The sequence below is a fragment of the Leptonychotes weddellii genome, chromosome 1, assembly GCF_054177405.1.
Source record: "Leptonychotes weddellii isolate Sample4059 chromosome 1, ASM5417740v2, whole genome shotgun sequence".
NCBI classification, from domain to species: domain Eukaryota; kingdom Metazoa; phylum Chordata; class Mammalia; order Carnivora; family Phocidae; genus Leptonychotes; species Leptonychotes weddellii.
Genome location: NC_138369.1, coordinates 144,196,947 through 144,220,442, shown reverse-complemented (window position 1 = coordinate 144,220,442; position 23,496 = coordinate 144,196,947). Strand labels below are relative to the sequence as shown.

The 23,496-nt window shown below is 43.0% G+C and overlaps 1 long non-coding RNA gene across 1 annotated transcript in view; it reads right to left on the bottom strand.

The window, feature by feature from the left end:
• Positions 1–11,037: 11,037 nt before the first annotated feature.
• LOC145717264 (uncharacterized) overlaps positions 11,038–23,496 on the bottom strand; it is a 22,717-nt gene continuing 10,258 nt past the window's right edge. The window contains exons 2-3 of the long non-coding RNA XR_014140363.1: positions 13,501–13,681; positions 11,038–11,210 (exon numbers count right to left, since the gene is read on the bottom strand). This is a non-coding gene — a long non-coding RNA (uncharacterized LOC145717264). The remainder of the gene's footprint in view (positions 11,211–13,500; positions 13,682–23,496) is intronic.

Below are 23,496 nucleotides of genomic sequence, written 5' to 3'. Positions count from 1 at the left end.
ATTATGAGGTAGAGATGAGCTATCAATAAATAACTGCTAAAAAAAGGACTATTCATGTGAGGAAAAACTATACTTCCTACCCATAACACAGCTAAAAATAAATTTCAGATGGATCAATGTAGAAGCAACATTTTAAAACTTTTAATAGAAAATTTAATATTTTTTTATCAGGGCATATAAATATTTCTTAAGTGAGACATAAAGCACAAACCACACAGTAAAATAGTAACAATAAGCCAAAATTTGTTGTGCTATTTGATGTCCTACACAATATTCTGTGTCCATTGTATATTCTAATTCATGTGATCCTCATGAGAACCCCATGAGGCAGTTATTCTTATGATCTTCATAAAAGACTGAGGCATGGAGATCCTATTAACTACCCCAACCTGAGTGCACAGTACATGGAACAGGTGGGAGGTGATCCCGGGCATTCTGGCTCCAGAGTCACTGCTCTATGCTCCCCCTCAAGAGAGAGAAATTGACGACATTCAAGTTAAAAGAATATATATCATATAAACTAAGTAAAAATACAAACCTATAATAGAAGAAAATATTTTTAATGCATATAACCATCAAAGGATTTTACACACACACACACATGCACACTTACAAATCAATTATGAAAAATAAACAATCCCAATAGAAAAATGGGCACAGCTTATGACCAGTCACTTCTTTGAAAAGGCAATTCAAATGTCCATAATCGTAGGAAAATATTCATGCTAGTAGACATAGAAATCAGTAGAATCCCTTTGGAGGGCAATTTGGCAATATCTATTAAGGTAGAAAGTGTATGTTCCTTATAATCGAGGAAACTCTTTGTATATACCAAGATAGATTTTGCAGTCATTCCAACAAAAAAGTGGAGATAATAATTCAGTAAAGAAATAGTTCAACAAGTTGTAGGATAATTACATTTTGGAATACAAAGTAAAGTAGATCTCGATATATCTATACAGATAAAGTTTAAAAACCCAATGTTGAGTGGAAAAAAAAAAAAGAAAAGCCGAAAAATGACACATAACATATGATACCACTTGAGTAAAGTCTAAACTCTCACAAAATAATGCTGTATGCTGTTATGGGTGTACAGTGTTGCCATAAGGATATAGATCTATTTCAGGATTATCTTTGGGGGGGTAGGAGGTGGACAAAGGGAGAGATCGGAGGATGAAGAGAGGAATGTAGTTGTTACCTTATTATTTTTTTTTATTTAAAAAATCTCTAAGAGACATGACAAACAGTAAGATGTGTTAAATCTGGGTGGTGGGTATCTGAGTGTTTTATTATTTTCTATATATTTGAAATTGTCCCTAATGACATGTTTTTAAATAAATAAAAATACCATCCCCACAGTTATTATATTTAGTATACAATTGTATTTTTTCTGAGAACTAAAATCATGGGCTTTCTCCCTTGTGCATATTATTTTTTCTCAGGTATCTTTTTCTACTTATTATAAAATCTTTGAGTTGGAAGAAAATTTAGAGGGCGTTTGTTCAAATCTACCACTTAAGCACTTCTGGATTCAAATTGGTGTTCCAGGTAAAAATACTAGTTAGAATTTTCCTTTATGCTTAATGATCTGGAAAATACGGTTTTGGTTAACTGGATATTTTGTTTTAACTGAGTCAAGGTCCACGGATAATGAGTTTTTTAAAAAGTAGAACATAATAAATTGCACTTAGCTTTAATACTATGCTGAACACATACTTTTAACTGTAATGACACAGAAGGCTATAAAGAATTTCAGGGTCATCATTATAACTATCAATTATCATTATTTTGGTAATAATATATGGAAGGGCCAATTGAAAGAGATCTGATTGGCAAAATGTCAGTTAATTTGGAATAAAAAGAATAGATGGAGAAAAGGGAATTGTCATTTATGGAGGTATTGTGGGGTGTGCTTTAGATATATAATTTCATTTAAGTCTTGCAGCAATCCTGTAAGGTAGGTGTTCTTATTCTTGATTTTTAAATAAAGACATTGCAGTTCAGAGAGCTGAGGTAAAATTTACCTTCAGTCCCGTTTGGAAGAATTACCCCAATCCTGCAAATAAGGCAAACAGATGCCTGTGTGTCCTTTGATATCATATTGGAGCTTTATCTAATTGGAGCCCACAGAGTATTAGTTCTCTAGGAGTATGTACCTTTGTTTGACTTGCTATTTGCTATTGATTACTACCAGACTCTGTGAAGTTACAGGTTAACTTGTGAATTGTTTGTTTGTTTTGTAGTAAGCTCTACGCCCAATGTGGGGCTTGAACGCACAAGCCTAAGGTCAAGGGTCACATGCTCTACTGACTGAGCCAGCCAGGTGCCCCTTCTAACTTCTGAATCTTTGTCATGAAAGTGCAAATGATTTCCATATCCAGTATGAAATGTAATTCCAAAGATCATTTCAATCTATCTTTCTATCTATACATACAGTTTTAGTCCTTCCAATTCTTGAACCAGTTTTACAATCCTTCTGCTTCCCTCATTAATAGGGCAAATGAATTTTGCCATGTGTTCTTTGTATATTTGTATAACAGTCAAGATTTTGCCTTATTAAAAATATTTTGGCAGGCCCACAGCTCAAGCCAGGGCTTCAGCTCCAGAGCCGCATGCTTTTGCTTTCACATCCTCTTTTTGGCCATATGTAGTGTACTTCATTACTGAAAATCCAAGCTTAATTAAGGAACTAGTCCTCTTCAGTGGGGGCAGGAAGAATCTCATTGTTGGAAAACAGTGCCAGTTCTCATTAATCTGAGAGGTGGCAACAAAAGGGAGAAATCCCATGTCTGGATGTGCATCTCCTAATACGCAGAGGTCTCACCCCTTGGAGGCATGCATACAATTGCTACCTCCCCCTGGCCAGTAAACAGAGGGATAGGAAGGGTATCCGCAATTTTGTTGCATGTGTTTTGTACATATGTACAAAATATATGTATCTTGTACTATGTCTCTTGCACTTCATAGGCCAGGTTGTATAGAATGTGCTACTTTGAGTATTGTCAATGTCCCTCTCTATGATTTCTACTACCATCTTCACCCAACTGATCTGCAGCTCTCTACTGAATCCCTATAAGCCGGGTCATTTTACAAAGATAGTCCTATTCTATAAACTCCAATAGTATACATTCACAAACATATATCACAAACCTTGCTCATTCAGTGTAATAAGGGAAGGTGGGACTGAATGAGTGAATGTGGAATTGTGGACCATTTTCAAGGACCGAAGTAGCATTGTTTTCAAGTACATATATGCTGGTATTTCAGTTATGAAACTGTACCCGATATTTGTCCTTAGGGACTTAATTAATAGGGAGATAAACGTGTATGTAATCAGCTTACCAACAGAAAGAAGAACTGGGCATTTCTTTAGTGATTGTAAAGTTAAGCAGGTTAAACAATCTTAGTTTCCATATAAACCTTTCTAGATTATCAGTTGAAACAGAATAACCTTTCTTGATAAGAAAAACCAGTAGAATTCTTTCCAATCTGAAGAAGGGATATGTGACCTACAGAGGTTTCCATGCTTCTGCTTTTTTTCCCCTACAGGTTGCTTCATTAAAGGAGCTAATTGGCTAAGTCGACATCCCTGGTAACACCATCTTGAGGCAAAATGTTAAACAAGGTCTCCTGGCAACTGGCAACTACTGGCCACTGCCCTTTTGCCCAGAAAAAGGGGGCTACTGTTGAACGGGGTGGAACCCAGAGGACACAGGCTGGTGGTCAGGCAGAGCTGCCTGCTGATGCTAATCATCCTAGCCCAGCGCTTCCCTTCTGGGGAAGTAGGAGGAGAGAAATTCATGCCAAGTTCTTGCACAAGGTCAAATGTTTCTGGAGGAAGGCAGCCAGGGTTAAATTAGCAGTCAGAATGAGGTGGAAAGCTGGGTGGAGAAAAACAGGCTGAGAGAAGGGGGGAGAAGTCTGGAAATTCAAATAAAGACGGCAGTAAAAAGTAATTACTAACACATTTCCCAACTTGGAAAGCCAGCCACATCCCACACCAGGGCCAGACTTGGAGCTGTTCTGTTCCAAGAAGGTTGGAGCAGGCTCAGGGACAGGAAGGGACTGTGCAAGCCAGCTGCCTGTCCCTGGCTTTGGAGCTGTGCTCCCCGAAAAGGAAAATTCATCTTGAAAGGGAAAGCAAAGGACATTGCTGTTTAAATTCTCCGTTAAGATAAACATTCTCCATACATTCAATGTATCTGTCCTTTCAGGACTATTCAACAGAAAAAAAATCATCAAACATCAAAACAAAGGAAACGGAAGTCTTTTAGGAAAATGTAAGCCTTTGTGAACCTAAAATATCTCCCTTCTCTGCTGTTCATCAACATAACTGGAGGAAAGAAACTGTTTGTGGGAGGGACAGATCTCAGGAGAAGAAGGGGAGGTGAGGGGGGGTGGTGGGAAGGAAAGGAGAAGCAATGCTCTCTGGTGTCAAGAAGAAAATCATGATCAGATTTGACTGTTTCGGATTAACTGTTTTGACAGTTGATTTTTATTATTCTTTTTTCCCCCTCCAACTTCAGAACCATGACAGATGATTGTCGAACATCAAATTGATGAGTGAATACTTCATCAGATCTGGTTACCTTAACAACTAAAATAGCCAAAATGTTAAGACAGTCAAGTAAGACTGATCATTTTTGATACAATCTGTGGGTGGTTGACCCAAGAATTCTCAGCCTAATCACGCATATAAACACAGAGGCTGTCTCAGCAGATATAGATGCAGCCAGAGGACAAGTGAGAAATCCGTCAATCACCTGGATGCCCCATCGCTGGGATGCTACGGAGCAGCGCGCGGAGAAACACCAAGAAGAGTCTCTGGATTGCTTCTGGGTGCCGGGTGTCACGGGAGGCAGCCAGCCTTAAAAGCTGGGGATTCTGATCCTTTCCGTTTCTAGCAAAAAGACAGAGTCTGGCTTGTACTGGAAAAACAGATTCCCTCAAATTGTTGTCTAGAGGTGCTGAATCATGCATGAATGTCAGCAGATGACGCCAACCGAGGCATCATTTCATGGGGACTTTATCTGGTGTGAACCAGGAGAATTCTTCTTTATGACTTTCTTTAAACATCCACAGATCATTGTTGTGCTGTGTCATATACCAAAAGGGAAATTAAATCTCTCTCATAATTGGATTTGGTATTTGCGGGCTTTCCTGAAGACAAGGGAAAGGAAATTCATTTTAGATTTTTTTTTTTTAATCTTGAATTAAAGAATTGCAATCAGCGGATTGGGTGCCTATCTGAATTTCAGCCACCACTGGCAGAGGGATGCAGGCCTAGTGTGATGGTACAGGTACAGAAGGTTCCACACTTGTTTGTGTGGCTAAGTTTTTTCTTTTCATTCTGAGTTCTAAAATATATATATATATATAATTATTTGATAGCTTGGTGGCAATGCAGTCTATGTTGAGAAAATAGGAATTGATTAAGAAGTGAGAGACTGTGTGAGACTGAGAATGAGTGGGAAAAAAGCCTACAAAGCATTTACAGTGTAATTTTCCAATACAGATTTGAGCAGACACCACATGCAGTTAGAAACAGATGCATTTCAATGCTTTATTACCAAACGAAGAATAGTATCTGTTTCCCCCCTTTTAAAGAGAACCCAAGAAGATACAATGCTAAAATCTATATATTAGCATGGCATTCATTTGCATACCTAATTTCTTGAAACTTGAAAGAAGCTGTTTCAACTCAGAGATCCTGACATAGCTAGCATGTAGCTGGTGTTGGGGAAGAACACTTGCAGGCATCATTTATGGAAACAAAACATTAATCTGTAAATATATCTGCTAGAAAATTAGGATATTAACTTGATGTATTGATTCTTAATGAATCTGGGGATACATTTGAATGTATGTCTAAAACATAATAGGGGCGCCTGGCTGGCTCAGTTGCTAGAGCGTGCAACTCCCTTGAGTTCGAGCCCCATGTTGGGTGTAGAGATTACTTAAAAAATAAAATCTTTAAAAGAATACAGTAAAACATAATATCACATCTTCTTAAATAACTGTATATTTTACACTCTCTTTTACTTTTCTTATGCTGATTGATCCACACCACAATCTTGGAGGTCAACATCTGTACTGGACTATGCTGATGAATATGTAACCATGACTGACGATTGACTGTCTTGTCCTCCAGGGTAAAATTGTTAAGGGCTGAGTGTCTCTTTGTACAAGAGTGGTTGCTAAGCGAACAAGAAAAGTGACCCAAACAGATAATCCACTATGAGACCAGAAAATTATCACACTCCTAGGAATTTGAACCGGTAAATTCCTAAAGAGTAAGACAGTGGCAAGAGCTAATGTCGAAATGTCTTGATGTAGAGAGAAGAGTGTGATGCTAGCCCAAGTTCTAAGAGAGCAAAAACTAGGAATCGTGAGAAGTGATAAGGAAAGGACAGAGAGAGCAGAAGGTAAGCAGGGAGGAGGAGGGAAAAACTGAAAAGAAAAGAGTAGCTAAGTCAGATAAATACAAGAGGACTAGAGTGGGACTCAGTGACCTCCATTTCCATTTCTGGGGCAGCCGCCATTCCTACCCTTGGTTTGGTTTTTCCTGGCAACCCTCGGTAACACGAGTGAGTCTCTATTCCTTGCATCCAATGGAGTTTGACTAAAAAAGAATTGCTATCCTCCATGTTGCTGTTGAAGAAACTAAAGCAAAAAGAAAAAAATCCGGCATGGGGAATATAAGCAATAGTACCGTAATAGCACTGTGTGCTGACACCCTTGTGAGCATAGCCTAACATCCAGAGTCACTACGCCTGAAACAGATGCAACATTGTGTGTCAGCTCTACTTCAATTAAAAATAATCCACATGTAGATAGCAGCACAGCCAACACCCATGCCCAGGCTTCTCTAAAATTGATGCTAATTTCAATTTATCACAGTGTGGCATCTTAAAAACATGATCCCCAAATCCTTTGACACTCCTCCCATCAAGAGGTGGTGTCTATGTCCCCTGCCCTGAATCCTGGTGGGAGTTTGTGACAGCTCGAACCAATAGGGAGCAGCAGAAGTAATGCATGATTTTTGAGACTTGCTTAGAAAAGATTATGCAACTTCTACTTGGCCTTCTTTTCTTTTTTTAAAAGATTTTATTTATTTATTTATGTATTTATTTATCTATTTGAGAGTGAGAGAGAGTGAGCATGAGCAGGGGGAGGGGGCAGAAGGAGAATCTCAAGCAGACTCCCTGCTGAGCTCAGAGCCTGACACGGCTTGATCTCATGAACCTGAGATCATGACCTGAGCTGAAATCAAGAGTCGGGACACTTAACTGACTGAGCCACCCGGGTGCCCCTCTACTTGGCCTTCTGCTTTTGGAAGAATGCTTTCGGAACCAACCACTATGCTGTGAGGAAGCCCAGCCTAGTCTTCATGGAGAGACTGGAAATATGCTGAGACTATATGAAGAGAGGGAGAAAGAGAGAGGTTTGCCAGGTCCCAGCTATTCCAGCCCTCCCTTCCCTCTTACTATCCCCTCCATTACCCCCACTCTGCCACCCCCGAACCACGATTCTAAGTCCAACCACTGTTCACTACAAATACATGGGAGACCCAAGTCAGATCCACCCACCTGAGACCTTCCTCAATTCCTGCCTCACGGAAACTATGAATAAAATAATTACTGTTTATCGCTATGTTTTGAACAGAGCAATAAATATTTGGTGAGAGCATTACTACCAAACATGCACTACAACCAGAACCTAAAGAGGTCTACCAGGCTTTGAGCTCCCTCCTCAGCAGTAGAAAGGCCAATATGCAATGTTTTGTTCTTTACCTGGAAGAAGATGTCTTGGCATGCCCCAAGTCACTAGACCGATGAAAATGTCATTGATGTGGTAGCTCCCTGGATCTTCATTAAATACATCTCCCACCTTCTGCAGCTCATGTGTCTTACCAAGGCCTCCAAAATACTTGCCACTTCATGCTTATTTGACCTGATTAACATGACATCACCAACAAAAAGGACATATGTCTGGTTCTCTGAAATGCCCAAACAGACCGGTCACTATATTATGGGAGAGGGAGAGAGCTAATTTAGCCCTGGGGTAAGACCTTAAGTAGATACTGTTGTTTATCTTTTATGCGGATCAGTGGCTACATGCCATGTACTAGAAACCATACTAATCTGCTCCAGCAAAGATGTACTTTTGGTACAGCAGCTATAATTGGGGCTACCACTTGATTGATTGTGGTGGTCCACTGTCTTACTACTGCAGGATCAATCAGGTTTTTGTAGGTACAAGACTAGTGAATTAAACAGGGAGAGTGTGGTAAATACCAAAGACTAAGGGACCAATATAGATGTTCTGTCAGCTCCTTATTCCAGTTGTATATTCAGGGACTGGAGGAATGACCAAGAGTTTATGGACCTGATGCTCAGCTGGCCTACTGTGAACCGGGTATCCATGTCAACACACAATTCTTGAAATGTTTAAGTATTCATTCGCCTTCCCCGAGTACAGTGTTCCTAGGCAGGTGATGGCAGATCTCTCTGGAGAAGGACTGGGAGAATCATTACAATAGTACTTGCCATGATCTTGCAGGGTCCTTTTTATTTTCATGAGACCCAGCCTTTCTTTCAGTTGATGGGCTCTGGGTTGACAACTAGATCAGATCCAGAAACTTAGAAGGGATTTTGACATTTTGTTGGGGCAGTAGCCCTTAGCCTTTGTTTCTTTTTGTTGTATAGATTGAGAAATAACTGTTGCCTGATCATTCTGTCTTGACCCTGGAAATGCTGTATTCCATTAACAATCTCCATAGCACTATATGAGTCATGCCTCCTTGCCCCAACCTTGCCACTCTTTACAATAATTGAGCTCACTTTACTTTTGATAGTTAAGTGTTACCAACTGGACTCTATTTTTTTCAGGAATCTATCAGCATTTTGCTATCTGAGAGCCAGTTCTGCAATAGACTCCTCCAAAATCAGTCCTGGTCTATAAAGCTCAGCCACCACAAAGGTAATGACAATGCTGGTGTCCCCAGAGAATCCCATTTTCTTTGGTAAGTGGAAGGTCCTTTGAAGTCTCTCACAGAACACAATAAGCTAATGGGTTTTCTGACATTGCATGATATAGCCGTGCCAATATGCCCATTCTCCCTCAGCCTTTCCATCCCTTCCTCCATCATCGGCCACAGCAGTGTTGGCATGTCTCCAGAGGTTCTTACTAGGATCTTAAATCCTGCATCAAGGGCAAGTGCTCCAGTATCTATAAACTTGTCTTCATCCAACTTTACATTCCATCCCCTTTAATCCAGCTCCCCCAAGAATCCAGTCCATTCATTCTGCTGTCCCTTGCCAGTAAATGTTGGCTAGATCCTTCAGCTCCTTAGGTATATAATCCCTTTCCTCAATTTGTGATCCCAGAACTTCCCCATTTGGGTTACATTGTGACTTGACCTTAAACTATTCTTCTGGTGATTATAAGAGGAGACAGGGTAGATTATGAGGGGTGCATGTTACCTTGCAAGGTAGAGTCTTCTGCATCATCTTCAACTAAGAAGGAAGACTGAGCCTTTGATATAAAAGAATACCTCCCCTTTTTTTCTAGGCCCAGATAGTCCAGTGGAATCTGAGGGTTTAGAGTCTTAATCCTGAATCTCAGGGTACCCCTCCCTCCCAAACAGGGCCATGATCTTAGTGTAGGAGACTTGCCAAGGTGAAATTTCAAACTCCATGGAACTCCACTACTCTTATACTTAAATCTTGGCCCTGCTGTCATGTTGAAGATGAGAGTCTCTTTAAATGTTGCCAAGGAGGCCCTCTAGAGTTCACATTTTGCTTATATTGGTGGTTAGTTGCCTTCAGCCTTTCATTGACATCCTCTAATGCACGGATGGTCCCTAGCAATAGGGGCCAGTTCCAAAGTCCTTATAATTACTACTTACCACAAAACTCTCAAATGCCAGAAATATTGTACTTGCTGGTACAATTGGCTTCCATCAGTATCCCATCCCAATTCACCACTGGTGAAAGTTTTAATGAAAGTTTTAATGATCATAAAAGTACATGATAAGGGCTATTAATGCTTCATCTCCCACCAGTTACGGAGTCATCATTGCCAGCTGGCTGAAATCTGCTTTCTTGAGCCCCTTCTGGTACCATCTGTGGCAGGTCAGGTTCCCTAGGAAACAGGTTCTGAAATTCTTAGAATTGTGTGCAGGAGGTTTATTGAGAGAGTGCTCTCAGGAACAATAACCATTAAGAGGTGAGAGAGGAAAAGGGCTGGGACGAGGAAGAAATTGAATTGTCATGAAATTACAACAAAGGCCCCAACCAAGTTTAAGAGGAGTTCTGGAACATCAGACAGTCCTTTGACGTTGTCCTGCCCTGAGGCAGGGGTAGCGTACCTTCACAAACCATGCCCCCCCCCGACCACCCCGCCAACTTGAACATCTTGCCACAAGGAAGAGAGGGTGACCTTGGTGGGGGCAATTCTCTTGGACTGCTGCAAGTTATTGGAGAGGGACTTAGCCAAGAGCTCCCCAGAATCTGGCGGAATGATGACCTTGGTTCTGAAAGAGGGATCTGGTCAGCATAAGACAACATTCGTTATCCCACAAGATGATATTAAAAACAAAATAACAGGCCCAAAATGGAGTTGCTTATGCTAAGCTCCATGTGTCCAAACTGAGACTTAATTACAGTTTCGGCTCTCCCCAAAATGGAATCTTAAACCAGTCAATCAGCAATTGCCTGATGAGCACTAGTTAAGTAAAATGCTTGATAGACCCCTGTCATCTTCTAAAGAAAGTAACTTCACAATAACCAATCCTTTTTTTTGCCTAGTATAACTTCTTTGATCTTGCTCCCTTCTGCCTCTAAAAATCTTTCATTTTATACATCTCCACAGAGCTCCTTTCTGTCTGGTATATTGGATGCTGCCTGACTCATGACTTGTTGAATAAAGCTAATAAGATCTTTAAGATTTACTTAGTTGAATTTTATTTTTTAACAACGATAGCTATTTTCCATCTCTGCGTTAGGGCCTACCACTTATTCCTGATAGGCTGGTTGCTTCCTCCACACCTGACATGGCAGAGGAACAGCATGGGTAGAATGAGCGAGTGAGCTCTTGGCATCATGTGATCCCACAGCACACAGGAAGTGGTCTGGGAAAGGGCATTCTCTTCCAGCCTGTCCGCAGGTTCTTCATCAGATTAGATATGTTGCACAAGTTCAAATGGTCTGTGAAAGTAAAGGATACCTGTGATACTGTAATTTATAATAGGAAATGTATGTTTGGTTATTGTCCACTGTTCCTGGAACAGCACTCCTAGAACCCTTGGAATTTCCTAAGTGATGACATCAGTAAAGATGTCTTTTGTTAATGAGGTGACTTTTAGGAAGACCCTAAGTAACCAAAGGATGAGGGCTGGTTGCCAGGGGAACCAACCAGGTGATTAGAGGTGATTACAGCTACAGGGAGGGGGAGAGGGGCTGAGATTGAGTTCAATCACCAAAGGCCAAAGATTTAATCAATCGTATCTATGTACTGAAGCCTCCATAAAACCCCCAAAGGACGGAATCAGAAAGCTTCCTGGTTGGCAAACACAGGGAGATGCAGGGAGAGGGGTGTGCGTGGCAGGGGCACGGAAGCTCTCTGCCCCTTCCCACTACCTTTCCCTATACAAGTCTCCCACCTGGCAGCTCCTGAGCTACTATGTCCTTTTATTATGAACTGGCAATGTGGTCAGTAAAGTGTTTCTCTGACTTCTGTGAGCTGCTCTAGTATATTAATCAAACCAAAGGAGGAGTTTTGGGGAACCTCCAAGCTATAGCAGGTTGTCAGAAGCGAACTTGTCCCTGGCATCTGAAGTGAGGGGGCAGACCTGTAGGACTGAACGCTTACGTTGTAGAGATCTGATGCTATCTCCAGGGAGACGGTGTCAGAATGGAGTTGTCAGCCGGTGTGGGAAAAAAAACCCCACACATATTGAAATATCAGAGCAACAATATTTGGACTTTAACATCGTTTGAGCCACAATCAAAGGATGTAGTGGGACAATCTACTGCCCTTGGAACCAAAAGATCCAGAAATTTGGAGTCTAGTCCTAGCATTGCCACTCATTGCTAACTACTTTGGGAAAAATCACTTAAGCTCTCTGCATCTCAATTTTTTGAAACTAAAATGAGTCTAGTATGACCAAGTTGTGTTATACTCATCTTACAGGTGGTTGTAAGAATCAGAGGGGCAATATTTGTGACATATAAAGTATTGTTATTGTTTTGGTCAAAGGGTGAATTTCTTTAAGGATTGTAACAAGGGCTCTAGATTGACTTTGTTTTTATTCTTCACTAGCTTTGAATCACTAATTGACAAATTTTTCCAAATTATACTATTTTGCCTTAAAATTTTTCCTCTCTACGGGATTCTAAAGATAAACTCAAAGGAAACCTTGCCAGGTGTGACCTTTTGATAGTCAGTCTAGGATGCTTTGGTTTGGAAACCTTCCCTCGATGGTTTAGAAAGGACCTATTTCAAGCAAATCATTTAATAATAGGAGATGGTTATTTTGTACAATAGCAACCAAAAATAAGACCTAAAGTAATGCTCACTAAGTCTCCTAGGATAGCAAAAGGGAGAGAGAGAAAAGGTAGACAGAGGGGAACGATAATAATACTTTATACGCATATAGATTTTTCCCTCCATTGATTTCCAGGCATTTGACAAACTTTAACTGGCTAATCCTCGCATATCCCTTTGAGGTTAAGTAGGCGGCAAGTATTATCCCTGATTTTCAAATGGAGGAATAAAGGTACAAAGAGCTTAAGTGCCTCGCCTGAGGTCACAAACATGGACCAGGGATAAAGGCGAGAACGAAGGAGACACAGGACCCGACTTGCAATCGATAGCCCAGACTGGGAGATCTAACTCTGCAGAAAATGTGGGTATTTTGTTGATCTTTCTGAAGCAAAATCCTTGACAATTCATTCTCCCAAAGACAGAAGGTATATCTTTGTTCCTCTGTTGCACTTGCTTTGGATCAAAGGCAAAGATACATATTTTCAGGCTTGATGAACTTTTCTACAGTTAAGCAAAACTCAACATGGGCAGTAAAGAAGCCTTTTGTGTATGTGTTTAATTTCCAAGTAAGACACTGATGATCTTTTCTGGGGCTGAACACTCTTTAAATTCAACAGCAAGGCAGAGCCTGCGAACAAAACCCTTCCTATTCACTTCAAACTGTAGTATCTTTGCTCAACATTCTTCAGAGAATTCCCAGCTTTGTTTAACAGGTTACCAAGGCTTCTCTTCAAACTTCCCAGCTGACCCCTGTTCATCTAGTATCCTTGATGTTGCCAGGAGAAACAGACTGTCCTCACCAGATTAAAGCTTTCTGTGGGATATGAGACAATTCTGTATTAAAAAAAAAAAAAAAAAAAAAAGAATACTCTGACGAGAATTGTAAAAAGCCTTTAGGAAATAGAAGCAGGTAGAAAATCTATGACTCAAGTTAGCACAGAATTATTTCACGTTAATGAGACTCACAAAACATTGAATATTTTAAAACCCAGTCATTATGTGCAGAAAATGAAATTTTCATCCAGATTCCATTAAGCGCTGTGGTGTGTTCAGGGCATCCTGCCGTGGGCTTCCTCAGTCCTGAGGCCCTTCACTTGGAGGCCTATGGCACCCATGATGCTATTATGTGTCCCTAAGGGGGGAAAAAAAAAACCAAAACACAATACCTGAGTTTCTTTAAATTGGAAGTGCAGAGGAAGAAAGAGGGAGGAGATTTCAGGGGTGGAGGAAGGAGAAAAGGCATATTGTAAAGGACTATTTGGACCACAACAAATTTGGTAATAATTCCCAAGCCTTCTATTTAAGTCAAGCCATGTCCAGTGTCTGGTGCGAGTGTATGTTGTGTTAAAAGATAAACTGAGGGCGCCTGCGTGGCTCAGTCGGTTAAGCATCTGCCTTCACCTCAGGCCATGATCCCAGGGTCCTGGGATTGAGTCCCACATCGGGCTTCCTGCGGGGAGTCTGCTTCTCCTTCTACCCACCCCCCCCCCCCGTGCTTGTGGGTCTGTCTCTCACGCGCTCTCTTCCTCTCTCTCTCTCCAATAAATAAGTAAAAATCTTAAAAAAAAAAAAACCTGTATAAAAAAAATAAACTGAGGCATATTAAATGTTTTATGATTTTATTCGAACATTTCTCTATTTGAATGGGGCAATGCAAAACCCGAAGTGGTCAGGAGCTCTCTGCCATCGGGAGCCAGGGGAAAGACTTATCTAGAAAATGTGGCCAGAAGCAAAAAACAGGAAATTATTGATTGGTTGTAGCTTAAAGCCTAGTTGCCTGTTTGTGATTGGTTGTCCTTAGCGTTTTGATTTTGTAACCTTGAGGCATTTACAGGCTTGGATTTTTGGTTTGCTTATGTAGGCCACCATGGCATTAGACCCTCACAGTCTAATGGTGTCCTTGTTTAATTAATTTAACAGGAGTCAGTCTAGAGCTCACTGAACCAGGCCTTAGATGTCCTGTGTTGAGGTCCAGCTCTGCTATGCACTAAGTCTGTGACCTTGGGCAAGTTTTTTTGATATTTATGACCTTCAGCTTCCTCAAAATCAAGCAAGGGAACTAGGGGATTTTTAAGGTTTTTTTGTTTTGTTTTGTTTTGTTTTGTTTTTCCTAACTATCTCTGAATGACTAGTAGCTAAAACCACCAATGAGCCCTCTCTTCCTCTGTCACTCCTTCCCTTCTGATGAGCTTACGGCCTGAAATTAAGGCCGGTGCTCTTTCTAGCTGGGTTATCCGGACTTGTTTCTTGCATTTTAGAGCACACTTTTTCCTCACTTGCCCGCCTAAAGCTGCCAAAGTCCATCCCTGAGGAAAACGGGAGAAAGAGCACTTTGGGGGAAGGAAAGAAATTGTCTTTGTTGACGGCTCACTCTCTCAAGCAGGCCCTTTACATACAAATCTCATTTGTTCTTCAACCCTGAGAGGAAAATGTTGTTAAGATCATTTTATAGATCAGGAAACTGGAAAGTCAGAAGAGATAAAGTGACTGGCTGGTTGAATCACGCAGTCCTAAGAATAGAGTCAAGGCTATGAGATTGGTGGAGCCAAGGGCAAAAAAGAAAGTGCGGGGCCCTTGTTTGAACATTATTTTTTTTTTAATTATTTATTTGACAGAGAGAGACACAGCAAGAGAGGGAACACAAGCAGAGGGAGTGGGAGAGGGAGAAGCAGGCCTCCCGCAGAGCAAGGAGCCCGATGTGGGACTCGATCCCAGGACCCTGGGATCATGACCCGAGCTGAAGGCAGACGCTTAACGACTGAGCCACCCAGGCGTCCTCTTTCTTTTTTTTTAAAGATTTTTTTATTTATTTGAGAGAGACAGGGAGCATGAGTAGGGGGGAGGGGCAGAGGGAGAAGCAGACTCCCTGCTGAGCAGAGAGCTCAACACAGGGCTCGATCCCAGGACCCTGGGATCATGACCTGAGCCAAAGGCAGACACTTAACGACCGAGCCACCCACGCGTCCTTTCTTCAAACATTATTAAGAATTTCAAGACAGTGACAGCAGAGCATGGGACCAAGCGTGGGTCCTTCCACGCCCAGGCCTCTATGACCGCACAGGTAGTGAGCCCGTGAGGCCAGCCCCGAGAGGAATCAGAGTACAAATTTGCTCTCTGCGTGCACTTTGTGTCTGCATTTTCTCCATTTGCTCCTTCCGACCCAGTCTTCTGCACCACGCTCCGTGCCGGAGAGGCTGAACTAGGACATGGCCTCCGGTCCTGGTTGGTTTGGCCATTGGGAGGCACGGGCGGGAGCCTGGAGGGCAGGACAGTGTGAACTTCCTCCCTGTCACGTCAGGTCGGGCTCCAGTGTGGGCCATTGCTGTGTTCTCCCTGCTCCCTCAGCCCTGTGACCAATGTCACAGATGCCACTCCCGTAGATCTAGTTGCTTGTTCCTTCCCTAGCCCTTCAGGGCTCTGTTTCCCCTGTTGTGAGTCCCAGCCTTCTCCATCCCTCACCACCGTCCCCACCTTCAGAAATAACCCTCTTTCGAGAGTGCCATCTGTTTCCTACGGGGTATCTGTTGTTTTGCTTAGCCAATTTTTTGCTTTTCTTTGGGGAACTGCAGCCAGCTTTTTCTTGGGGGATCTCCTGTCCTGCCTTCAAGTACCCAGGGGTCACAGGACTCAAGCCTGGTCAGTCAGAGTCCCCCGATGTCCCTTGCCACCTTGCCTGCCTCAAGGATGCGCACATTTCCTGGGGACATTTCTGCTGGAATCGGTGGAGGGGGTGAGAGCAGGTCGCTTTCCTGTCAGGAGTCAGGAAATTTTTTCTGTAAAGGGCTCCTAGTAAATATTTTCGGGTTCGCAGTCCACATTGGGTCCTGTCTCATAGCATTCTTTGTTTGTTTGCTGTTTTACAACTCTTTAAAAAATTTAAAGCCATTTTTAGCTTGCCATGTGTGGAGCTGAAGGTGTACAAAAACAGGCTAGTAGTTGGCTGGCTCCTTGGGGACATAGTAGAAAAAAAATGAGGCATGAGCTACTTGCAGCCAGAATGCGTGTGGAACAAAGAAGAAATTCTGGAAGCACTGAAGTCACTTAGAGTCACTAACACCCTGGATCTGCAACCCTGCCTTCTACCTATGAGCGCCCCAGCACTCTTCGCAGTTGCTGAGCTCACCTGAGCCGGTATGAGTTGGGTTTCTGTTAGTTGCAAATGACCCAATCCAGCTAAGCAGCTCACTAACTCCAGAACCCACCGCTCCCTTGATTCCAGCGGCCTCAGAGCAATCCCACGCAGCCCACGTACTTGTACAACTCTTGGGCAAGGATGCCAAGGATGATGAAGACCGCTCCTGCTGGACATTTTGGGGGATAGAAAACTGGAAAATAGAAAATTATTACCAAAATAAATGTGCGGTCTCTTTGCGTTAACATCTAGTGCTGTAGCTCACAACCCAGGAGGCGCTGTCGTTTCTAAACAGGATCCCCATGGTGCCACGAGGGTAACCAGAGGCCCCTGACCCGGGACCCCGGGCTTTGGGAGCAGCAGCTGCTCTGCCTCTAATTCAGTGGGTCCCGGTGAAGGGTTGCTGCTCTCTGGCAAGTATGCATGGCGGGGTGTGTTCAAAAACCGCCGTTGCAGATGGCCTGGTGTCCTCCATGAGCAGCGGGAAGAAACAAGCCTTTAATGGGCAGCGCCCGTGACGGTCACCGAAGGGGCGGGGGCAGGCTGGCACATGGACGAGCTCCATCAGTGCAGTGCAGGACCCTCAGAAGCAAGGCGGGAAGGGAGCAGGTTCCTCTGGGGTATCTGTAGGAAGTCTTTTTTTTTTCCCTTTAAAGAAACCTTTTGGCGGAAAAGCTCATGAAAAGCCACCACGCAGCCTTACCCATGACTAGACTGGAGAGGTGGGCTTTTTAAAAATAATGCTCCACCCTTTTCAGGAAGAAGAAAGCAAAATAGTTATGAAATGTGATGATGATAAAATTCAATGTCAGGGAGTCTGTCCCCTTGCTCCCAGCAAGAAAATCCATACTGATGTGACCACGGGTCTAGTTTGGGGCTGTAGGAAGCATGATCATCACAAGGACAACGTTAGGAGACATTGCTCTTCGGAATAAAGCAGAGTGGGTGGCTGGCCCTTTCCGGGAGGCAGGAGGCATGGACTAACTAGACTGCAGGGCCTCTAAAGCCTGACCATGTGGGGGAACGTCCTGGGGATCTTGCTGAAGTGCAGAATCTGATTCAGGGGCCTGAATGGGGGTGAGGCCTGAGACTGCATTTCTAATAAACTTCCAGGTGATGAAGATGAAGCTCATCTGTGGACGCACAGTGTGGAGCAGTGAGGAGATAATAGTGCCTCCCTGCTGGTGGCGTTTGGTCACTAAGAAATGTTAATGATAACAGCTAACGTGTACTGAATGCCGACGACAAGAAGTGAAGTCGAGGAGCTAGTAAGGAAAGTTGCTAGAAACGGTCTCTAAGGCCCACGCTCTTCGCACTGCTCCACACTGGCTCGCTGCGGAGTGGAGAGGCGGTGGGGCCTGGCAGCCCAGGAGCAGCACCTGACGCAGGCTCCGGGCAGAACCTTCTAGATGGAAGCTTGGCCTTGTTCGGTGACAGGCATTCGAGGATTTAAGAAAAAGTACATCTGGCATTTCCAGGTGAACACGCTAGTCTTTCTGTTCAGCCAACCTGACTGATGGCGCAGAAATGAAAGCAGGAGCAATCTGATTGAAAAATGGCTGATTCTGTACAAAATACAGTAGAATGATGAGCTGTTCCTTCGGGGCAAATGCGGGATGTGTCTGTCTCGCTCTCCTCAGTAGATAGATGCCAAGAACATGGTCTTGACTCCTGCCTTTGCTTCTCCAAATGACAGTAAAGCACGGGGTCACGATAAACAAATCTTTCAGAGGGGAACTGCATTATTTCAAGCGGTTTGTCTCCGAAAAGAAGCCTGGATTCCAGAAACTTTGGTGAAGCGGGTTTATTGCCTTAGTTTTTGTGTGGCTTGGAAGTGGATGATGGTGGGCCTGCATGATGGGGAAGAAACACAACCAGCGTTTCAGAAACGTCTACCCCTGGAGAGCTTCACAAAGGAGTTTTTCCTCTTTGACCTCCTTTCTGAACACTTTCTGTGGTAGAGCTCCAGGCAGAAGCAGCTCCGGGCGAAATTGGGACACAGGGGGGTTTTCTCACTGAGATTTTCCCACCTCTTCCATCTGGACTTTCCTTCCTACCTCCAGCCTCCTCCACCTTCCAATTCCATCCACAGGCACAAGGTGACTAGAATATTGGTAGGAGAGGGAGTGAGTGCGGACAATCGCTTAGATATTACAGGCATGCGTATTTATTTTCCATATCGATGAACACGTAGCCATTTTTTTTAGTTGTCACAGAGCAAATAGAACCGTGATTTATCATTTATATAACTGATTGCATGTACTTCCAAAATTTTTATCAGATTTCTGACAGTTGTGAATCATTTTCCCCATCTGGAAAGATAAAGGAGCACGTTCCCCCTGCTTCTGCCCAGCTGCAGCATCTCTGAGTTTATAGGATCCACATTGTTTTTCAACAACAGCGTTGAAATAAGTGTCTTGGCCCAAGAAGGAGCAACTTCTGCCTGGGGTGCCATGTCAGCAACCCAAAACGTAGGCAACTTTTATGTGTTTGTGAGATCCAGTCAGCCAGTCCCCAAACACTAAGCCAACTCTGGGCTCTGTACTTACTTCCTTTTCCTTTTTCTTGATTCTAAAAAAACTTCCACCTTCTACCCCATTTTGCAGTTCTCCAAATGGACAGTGTCCACTTCATGAAGTATTAAACAAAGTTTGTTTGTATCACCTGAATTGTCTTCAATCATTTTGAACAGTGGTAATCAGTTGCCTGACGTTTTACTGATGAAAATTCAGGCTGTTGGATCCCAAAGACTATAAAGCCTATGGGGCTTGAGAGAGTCAAGGGAGAGACGAGATAATCCCAGGTCATTTGCATTTTTAGTCCATCAACATAAGGCAATGTAGGAGACCCTGAGGAAGCCAGGTGACCAAAAGCCTTGCAGTTTTGGAGAGTAAGTTGAGACTGCCTTCTATTAAGGGGAAGACAGGTATTTCTGCCAAATGCGCTTACTCAAGATGTTGTTGCAAGAGCAAACAAGTGGAAATAATTATCAACAGTTTGGGAAGCTGGTCAAAAGATTATGAAACTGGTAAATAAATCATGGAACTGTTATATAATGAAGCCATTAAAACAATGAGTTAGATCTACACATGGTATTAGGCATAGGTCTCTAGCATATTTGTAAATGAGGAAAAATCAGAAATGCTTAATTTGTTCCTATTGTTTTTGAAAACTCATAAACACTGGGTATCTATGTAACATTTCTGGAATAATCCATAGGACAATATGAGTAATGATTGTCATGGGTAAGGGAAGCTGGAATCTTTAATATATACCCTTTCATAATATTCTTGTTATTGTTTATCATAATATTGTTAACATTTATTGAGTATTTTCTCTGTGCCAGGCAATGTTCTAAGTGTTTGGTATGTATCAGCTCATTTCATCAGCCAAAAACACATAGAGCAGATGTCAGTTTTTTTAGTTTACCTTTGTAGAAACTGAAGCCGAGAGATGTCAAGTAACTGGCCCCAAGTCACACAGCTAACAGGGGACCGAGCTGGTACTTAAGCCTCTAGAGCACCTATAATTCATCACTGTGCAGTAGTGCTCTGTTATTGCCTCCTGACGGGTTAAGCAGTAAAGCCTGGATTCAAACTCAGGTAACCTTATCGACGATGCCTCCTGGTCTCTCTTTCTTGTACTATTTGAATTTTTACCAATCAGATGTATTAATATTCAGATGTAAAAGATCTTGACAAAAAATGGAAGCTATTCTATAGTTTTAAAAATTCTTTGAGAAGCTACTATCTGTTAGTTCCGTGCTCGGAATAAACGAGCTTGCCTTGCCCGTCAGGCCTCACCGTGGAATGGGAGAAACCCACTAGCAGAGAGGGAAGTGCAAGGTGCTTTGGAGGCCAGGCTCCAGGCCCAGGCTGGGGAGGGAAGGGGAGGGAGGGAATCCCAGACCTCTAACATCTGAGAGGAGTTCTTAAAGGATAAATAGGCAGGACAGAGTTGGCAAATTAAGAAGTTGGTGAGTGGGGCTAGGGCTGGGGGTGGGGAGGCAAAGACAGAGGCATAAGATAATAGGCACCTCCAAGAACTGCCCCGTTCACGATGGTTCCAGCACAAAGTTAAGGAGTCTGAGTAGGCAGAAATCAGACTGAGGAAGTGGCCAGCAGACCATCAGCGTATTTCAGCTCAAGAACTGTTGGTCTCTGGATGGGACAATACCTCATTGGGTAAAACTGCTGCTCCCATTCAGGATGATTTAGCAGTCCTGGCCCTTGCCCACTAAGTGTCAGTAATGTCCTGGTCAGTGAGAAACCCCAAATAACCGGAAAGGGACGATACTGCTAGATCCCATCCTCCTTTGAGAGCCATGAGCTACAAAGTGGTGTGGGCCATAAGGGATAAATCTCATTGAAGGATTCCATACATTGAAGGTGGGAGAAAATTGGAGGCAGGGAAAACAATGAAGAGGTTATTGTTGTTGCTAGAGGGCAAGTAAGAAATTCTGAAGTCTTAGAAGAGGGCAGTGGGGAAGTTGATTAACTGCCATCAAGGAGATAGTAATGTATGTGTCTACCGGCTGGAGGTAGGGACTAAGGAGAAAGCAGCCAAGCATGTTCTCTGGGTAGATCTTGGTGACTTTGGGCAGACAGTGGAGCCATTTGCCATAAGGAATATAGAATGAACAGGTCTGAGAAGAGGAAGGTGATTTCATTTTGGACAAGTTAGATATTTTTTAAAAAGATATACTTATTTCTTTGAGAGAGAGAGATAGTACGTGTGTGAGCGGGGGGGGGAGGGGCAGAGAGAGAGAGGAGAGAAGCAGACTCCCTGCTGAGCGTGGAGCCCAACGTGGGGCTCCATCTTATGACCCTGAGCTCAGGACCTGAGCTGAAACCAAGAGTCAGATGCTTAACCAACTGAGCCACTCAGGCGCCCCTGGAGATGTTAGATTGGAGGTGCATTTGTCACATCCAAATGGGGATGTCCAGTGGGCCAGGAGAGGAGCTGGAATTGGAGATGCACACTTGAGAGTCATCCATGTCTGAGCTGTGTTTGGAATCATGGGCATCAAATGAGTCTAGTGGACTTGGGGAATTGATGTGAGGTGTACCTACACTGCCTTAGGAGGGAAGAACCATTAAGTGAATCATGACATTGCCAATCTTTTTTTTTGACATTGCCAATCTTTAATAGTTTTTTGACCTTCAGGAAAATAATTTCATATGGTTCAAACTAAGAGTAGCCTAATCCTCATAACTCATGACATGACTTTCTCCCTGACCTGCAATAGAGATTTAGACAATCTTTTGCTTGGGTAGAGGGAGGCAAGGAAGAGGTGGGTGTGCCATGGGGTGGAAACTGGAAAGCCAAACTGCAACTTGAAAATATGAGGCCCTTGCCAGAGTCAGGCAGGAGAGAGTCAGCCCACAGTGAGACCATGGGGTGCTAATGAGTTGCTCAACAGCACTCTCAGTGAGGGTTTTCTTCTGGAGGCAGAGTTCCTACACACCCTCAAGAAAAACAAACACTCTGTCTTCCTTTTTGGGAAGCCTAGGGAGAGAATTATCCACCAAAGAGTCATGTGCAGATAAGTCAAAAGCATTTTGGTCCAAAGAAGGGGAGTGAAGAGCCAAGACTTTCAGGGCCTAGGCTTCCTCTGGTTGGGATGGGCCAGCCTCTCTGTAGGCCAAGGAGAACTCAGCCAGCCAGTGACACCTTGCAGAAAACATGTGTACCCTTGTACTCTAAGTGTAAGAACCCCATGCTTTAAGAGTCCCATTCTTTGAGAGTCCTATAAGAAAGAGGGAGTTTCTCTTATCTTCCATTGAGCTGTCCTCTGGGCTGATGCCCACTTACTTTATGTCGTCTTTATTGTCATTCCCTTGACCACTGTTCATGTTACTGATGCTCATAGCCTGGAACACCTAGGCTCCAATGTCCCTTAATAGAACGTTGTTTCCCACATGTGGTTGCCCTTTACTGACCTTATTTCTATTCCCCTAAAATACCACTATATGAGGTGGTATAATTATATAAAATGTTCCTGAAAGTCTATGTATACCTAAAGAGATTTTTATTGAGGGAGGGGGGTTTTATTTTACCTACATGTTTTTGTTGAGAGACAATTCTCCACAAATATCTCATATTTCTGAACTATCTGGGTCCTCTGAGCAAAGACATTTGCAGCCAAATTAAGAATGTTTGTATTAGGAGACATTCCAGGATATGAAAGCTTAGCGACATCTCCTTCCCTGGAGATGTTTCGAGGTAGGAAAGCTAATACCTCCCCTTCACTACCCGAAGATTAGCTTAAATTCCAGATTATAGTTAAGGTTTTTCTCTCTCCAGAGGCGAGGATATGCAGGTCACCAGCAGTCCTATACAAGATCATAGTTTTCCAATTGTGGGGGTCTTCTCCAGTAATGCACCCCACCGCAGGTGTGGACACCAGTTGGCCCTCACTGCATAGCCCTTGGGGGATATTTTTCCAACATGCTGCATTTGCTGAGAGTAATAAATGGACCTTGTCTTTGACCCAGAGATCTCATTGCCTCTCTCTGTGTGTGTCTGTTAAATTTATATATATTTGTGTAGATATGTGTATATAAATACGTATATAAATAAAAGTATATATTGTGGGACATATCAATAAAACGGTGGCAGGGCGCCTGGGTGGCTCAGTTGGTTAAGCGACTGCCTTCGGCTCAGGTCATGATCCTGGAGTCCCGGGATCGAGTCCCGCATCGGGCTCCCTGCTCGGCAGGGAGTCTGCTTCTCCCTCTGATCCTCCCCCTCTCATGCTCTCTGTCTCCCATTCTCTCTCTCAGATAAATAAATAAAAAATCTTTAAAAAAAAA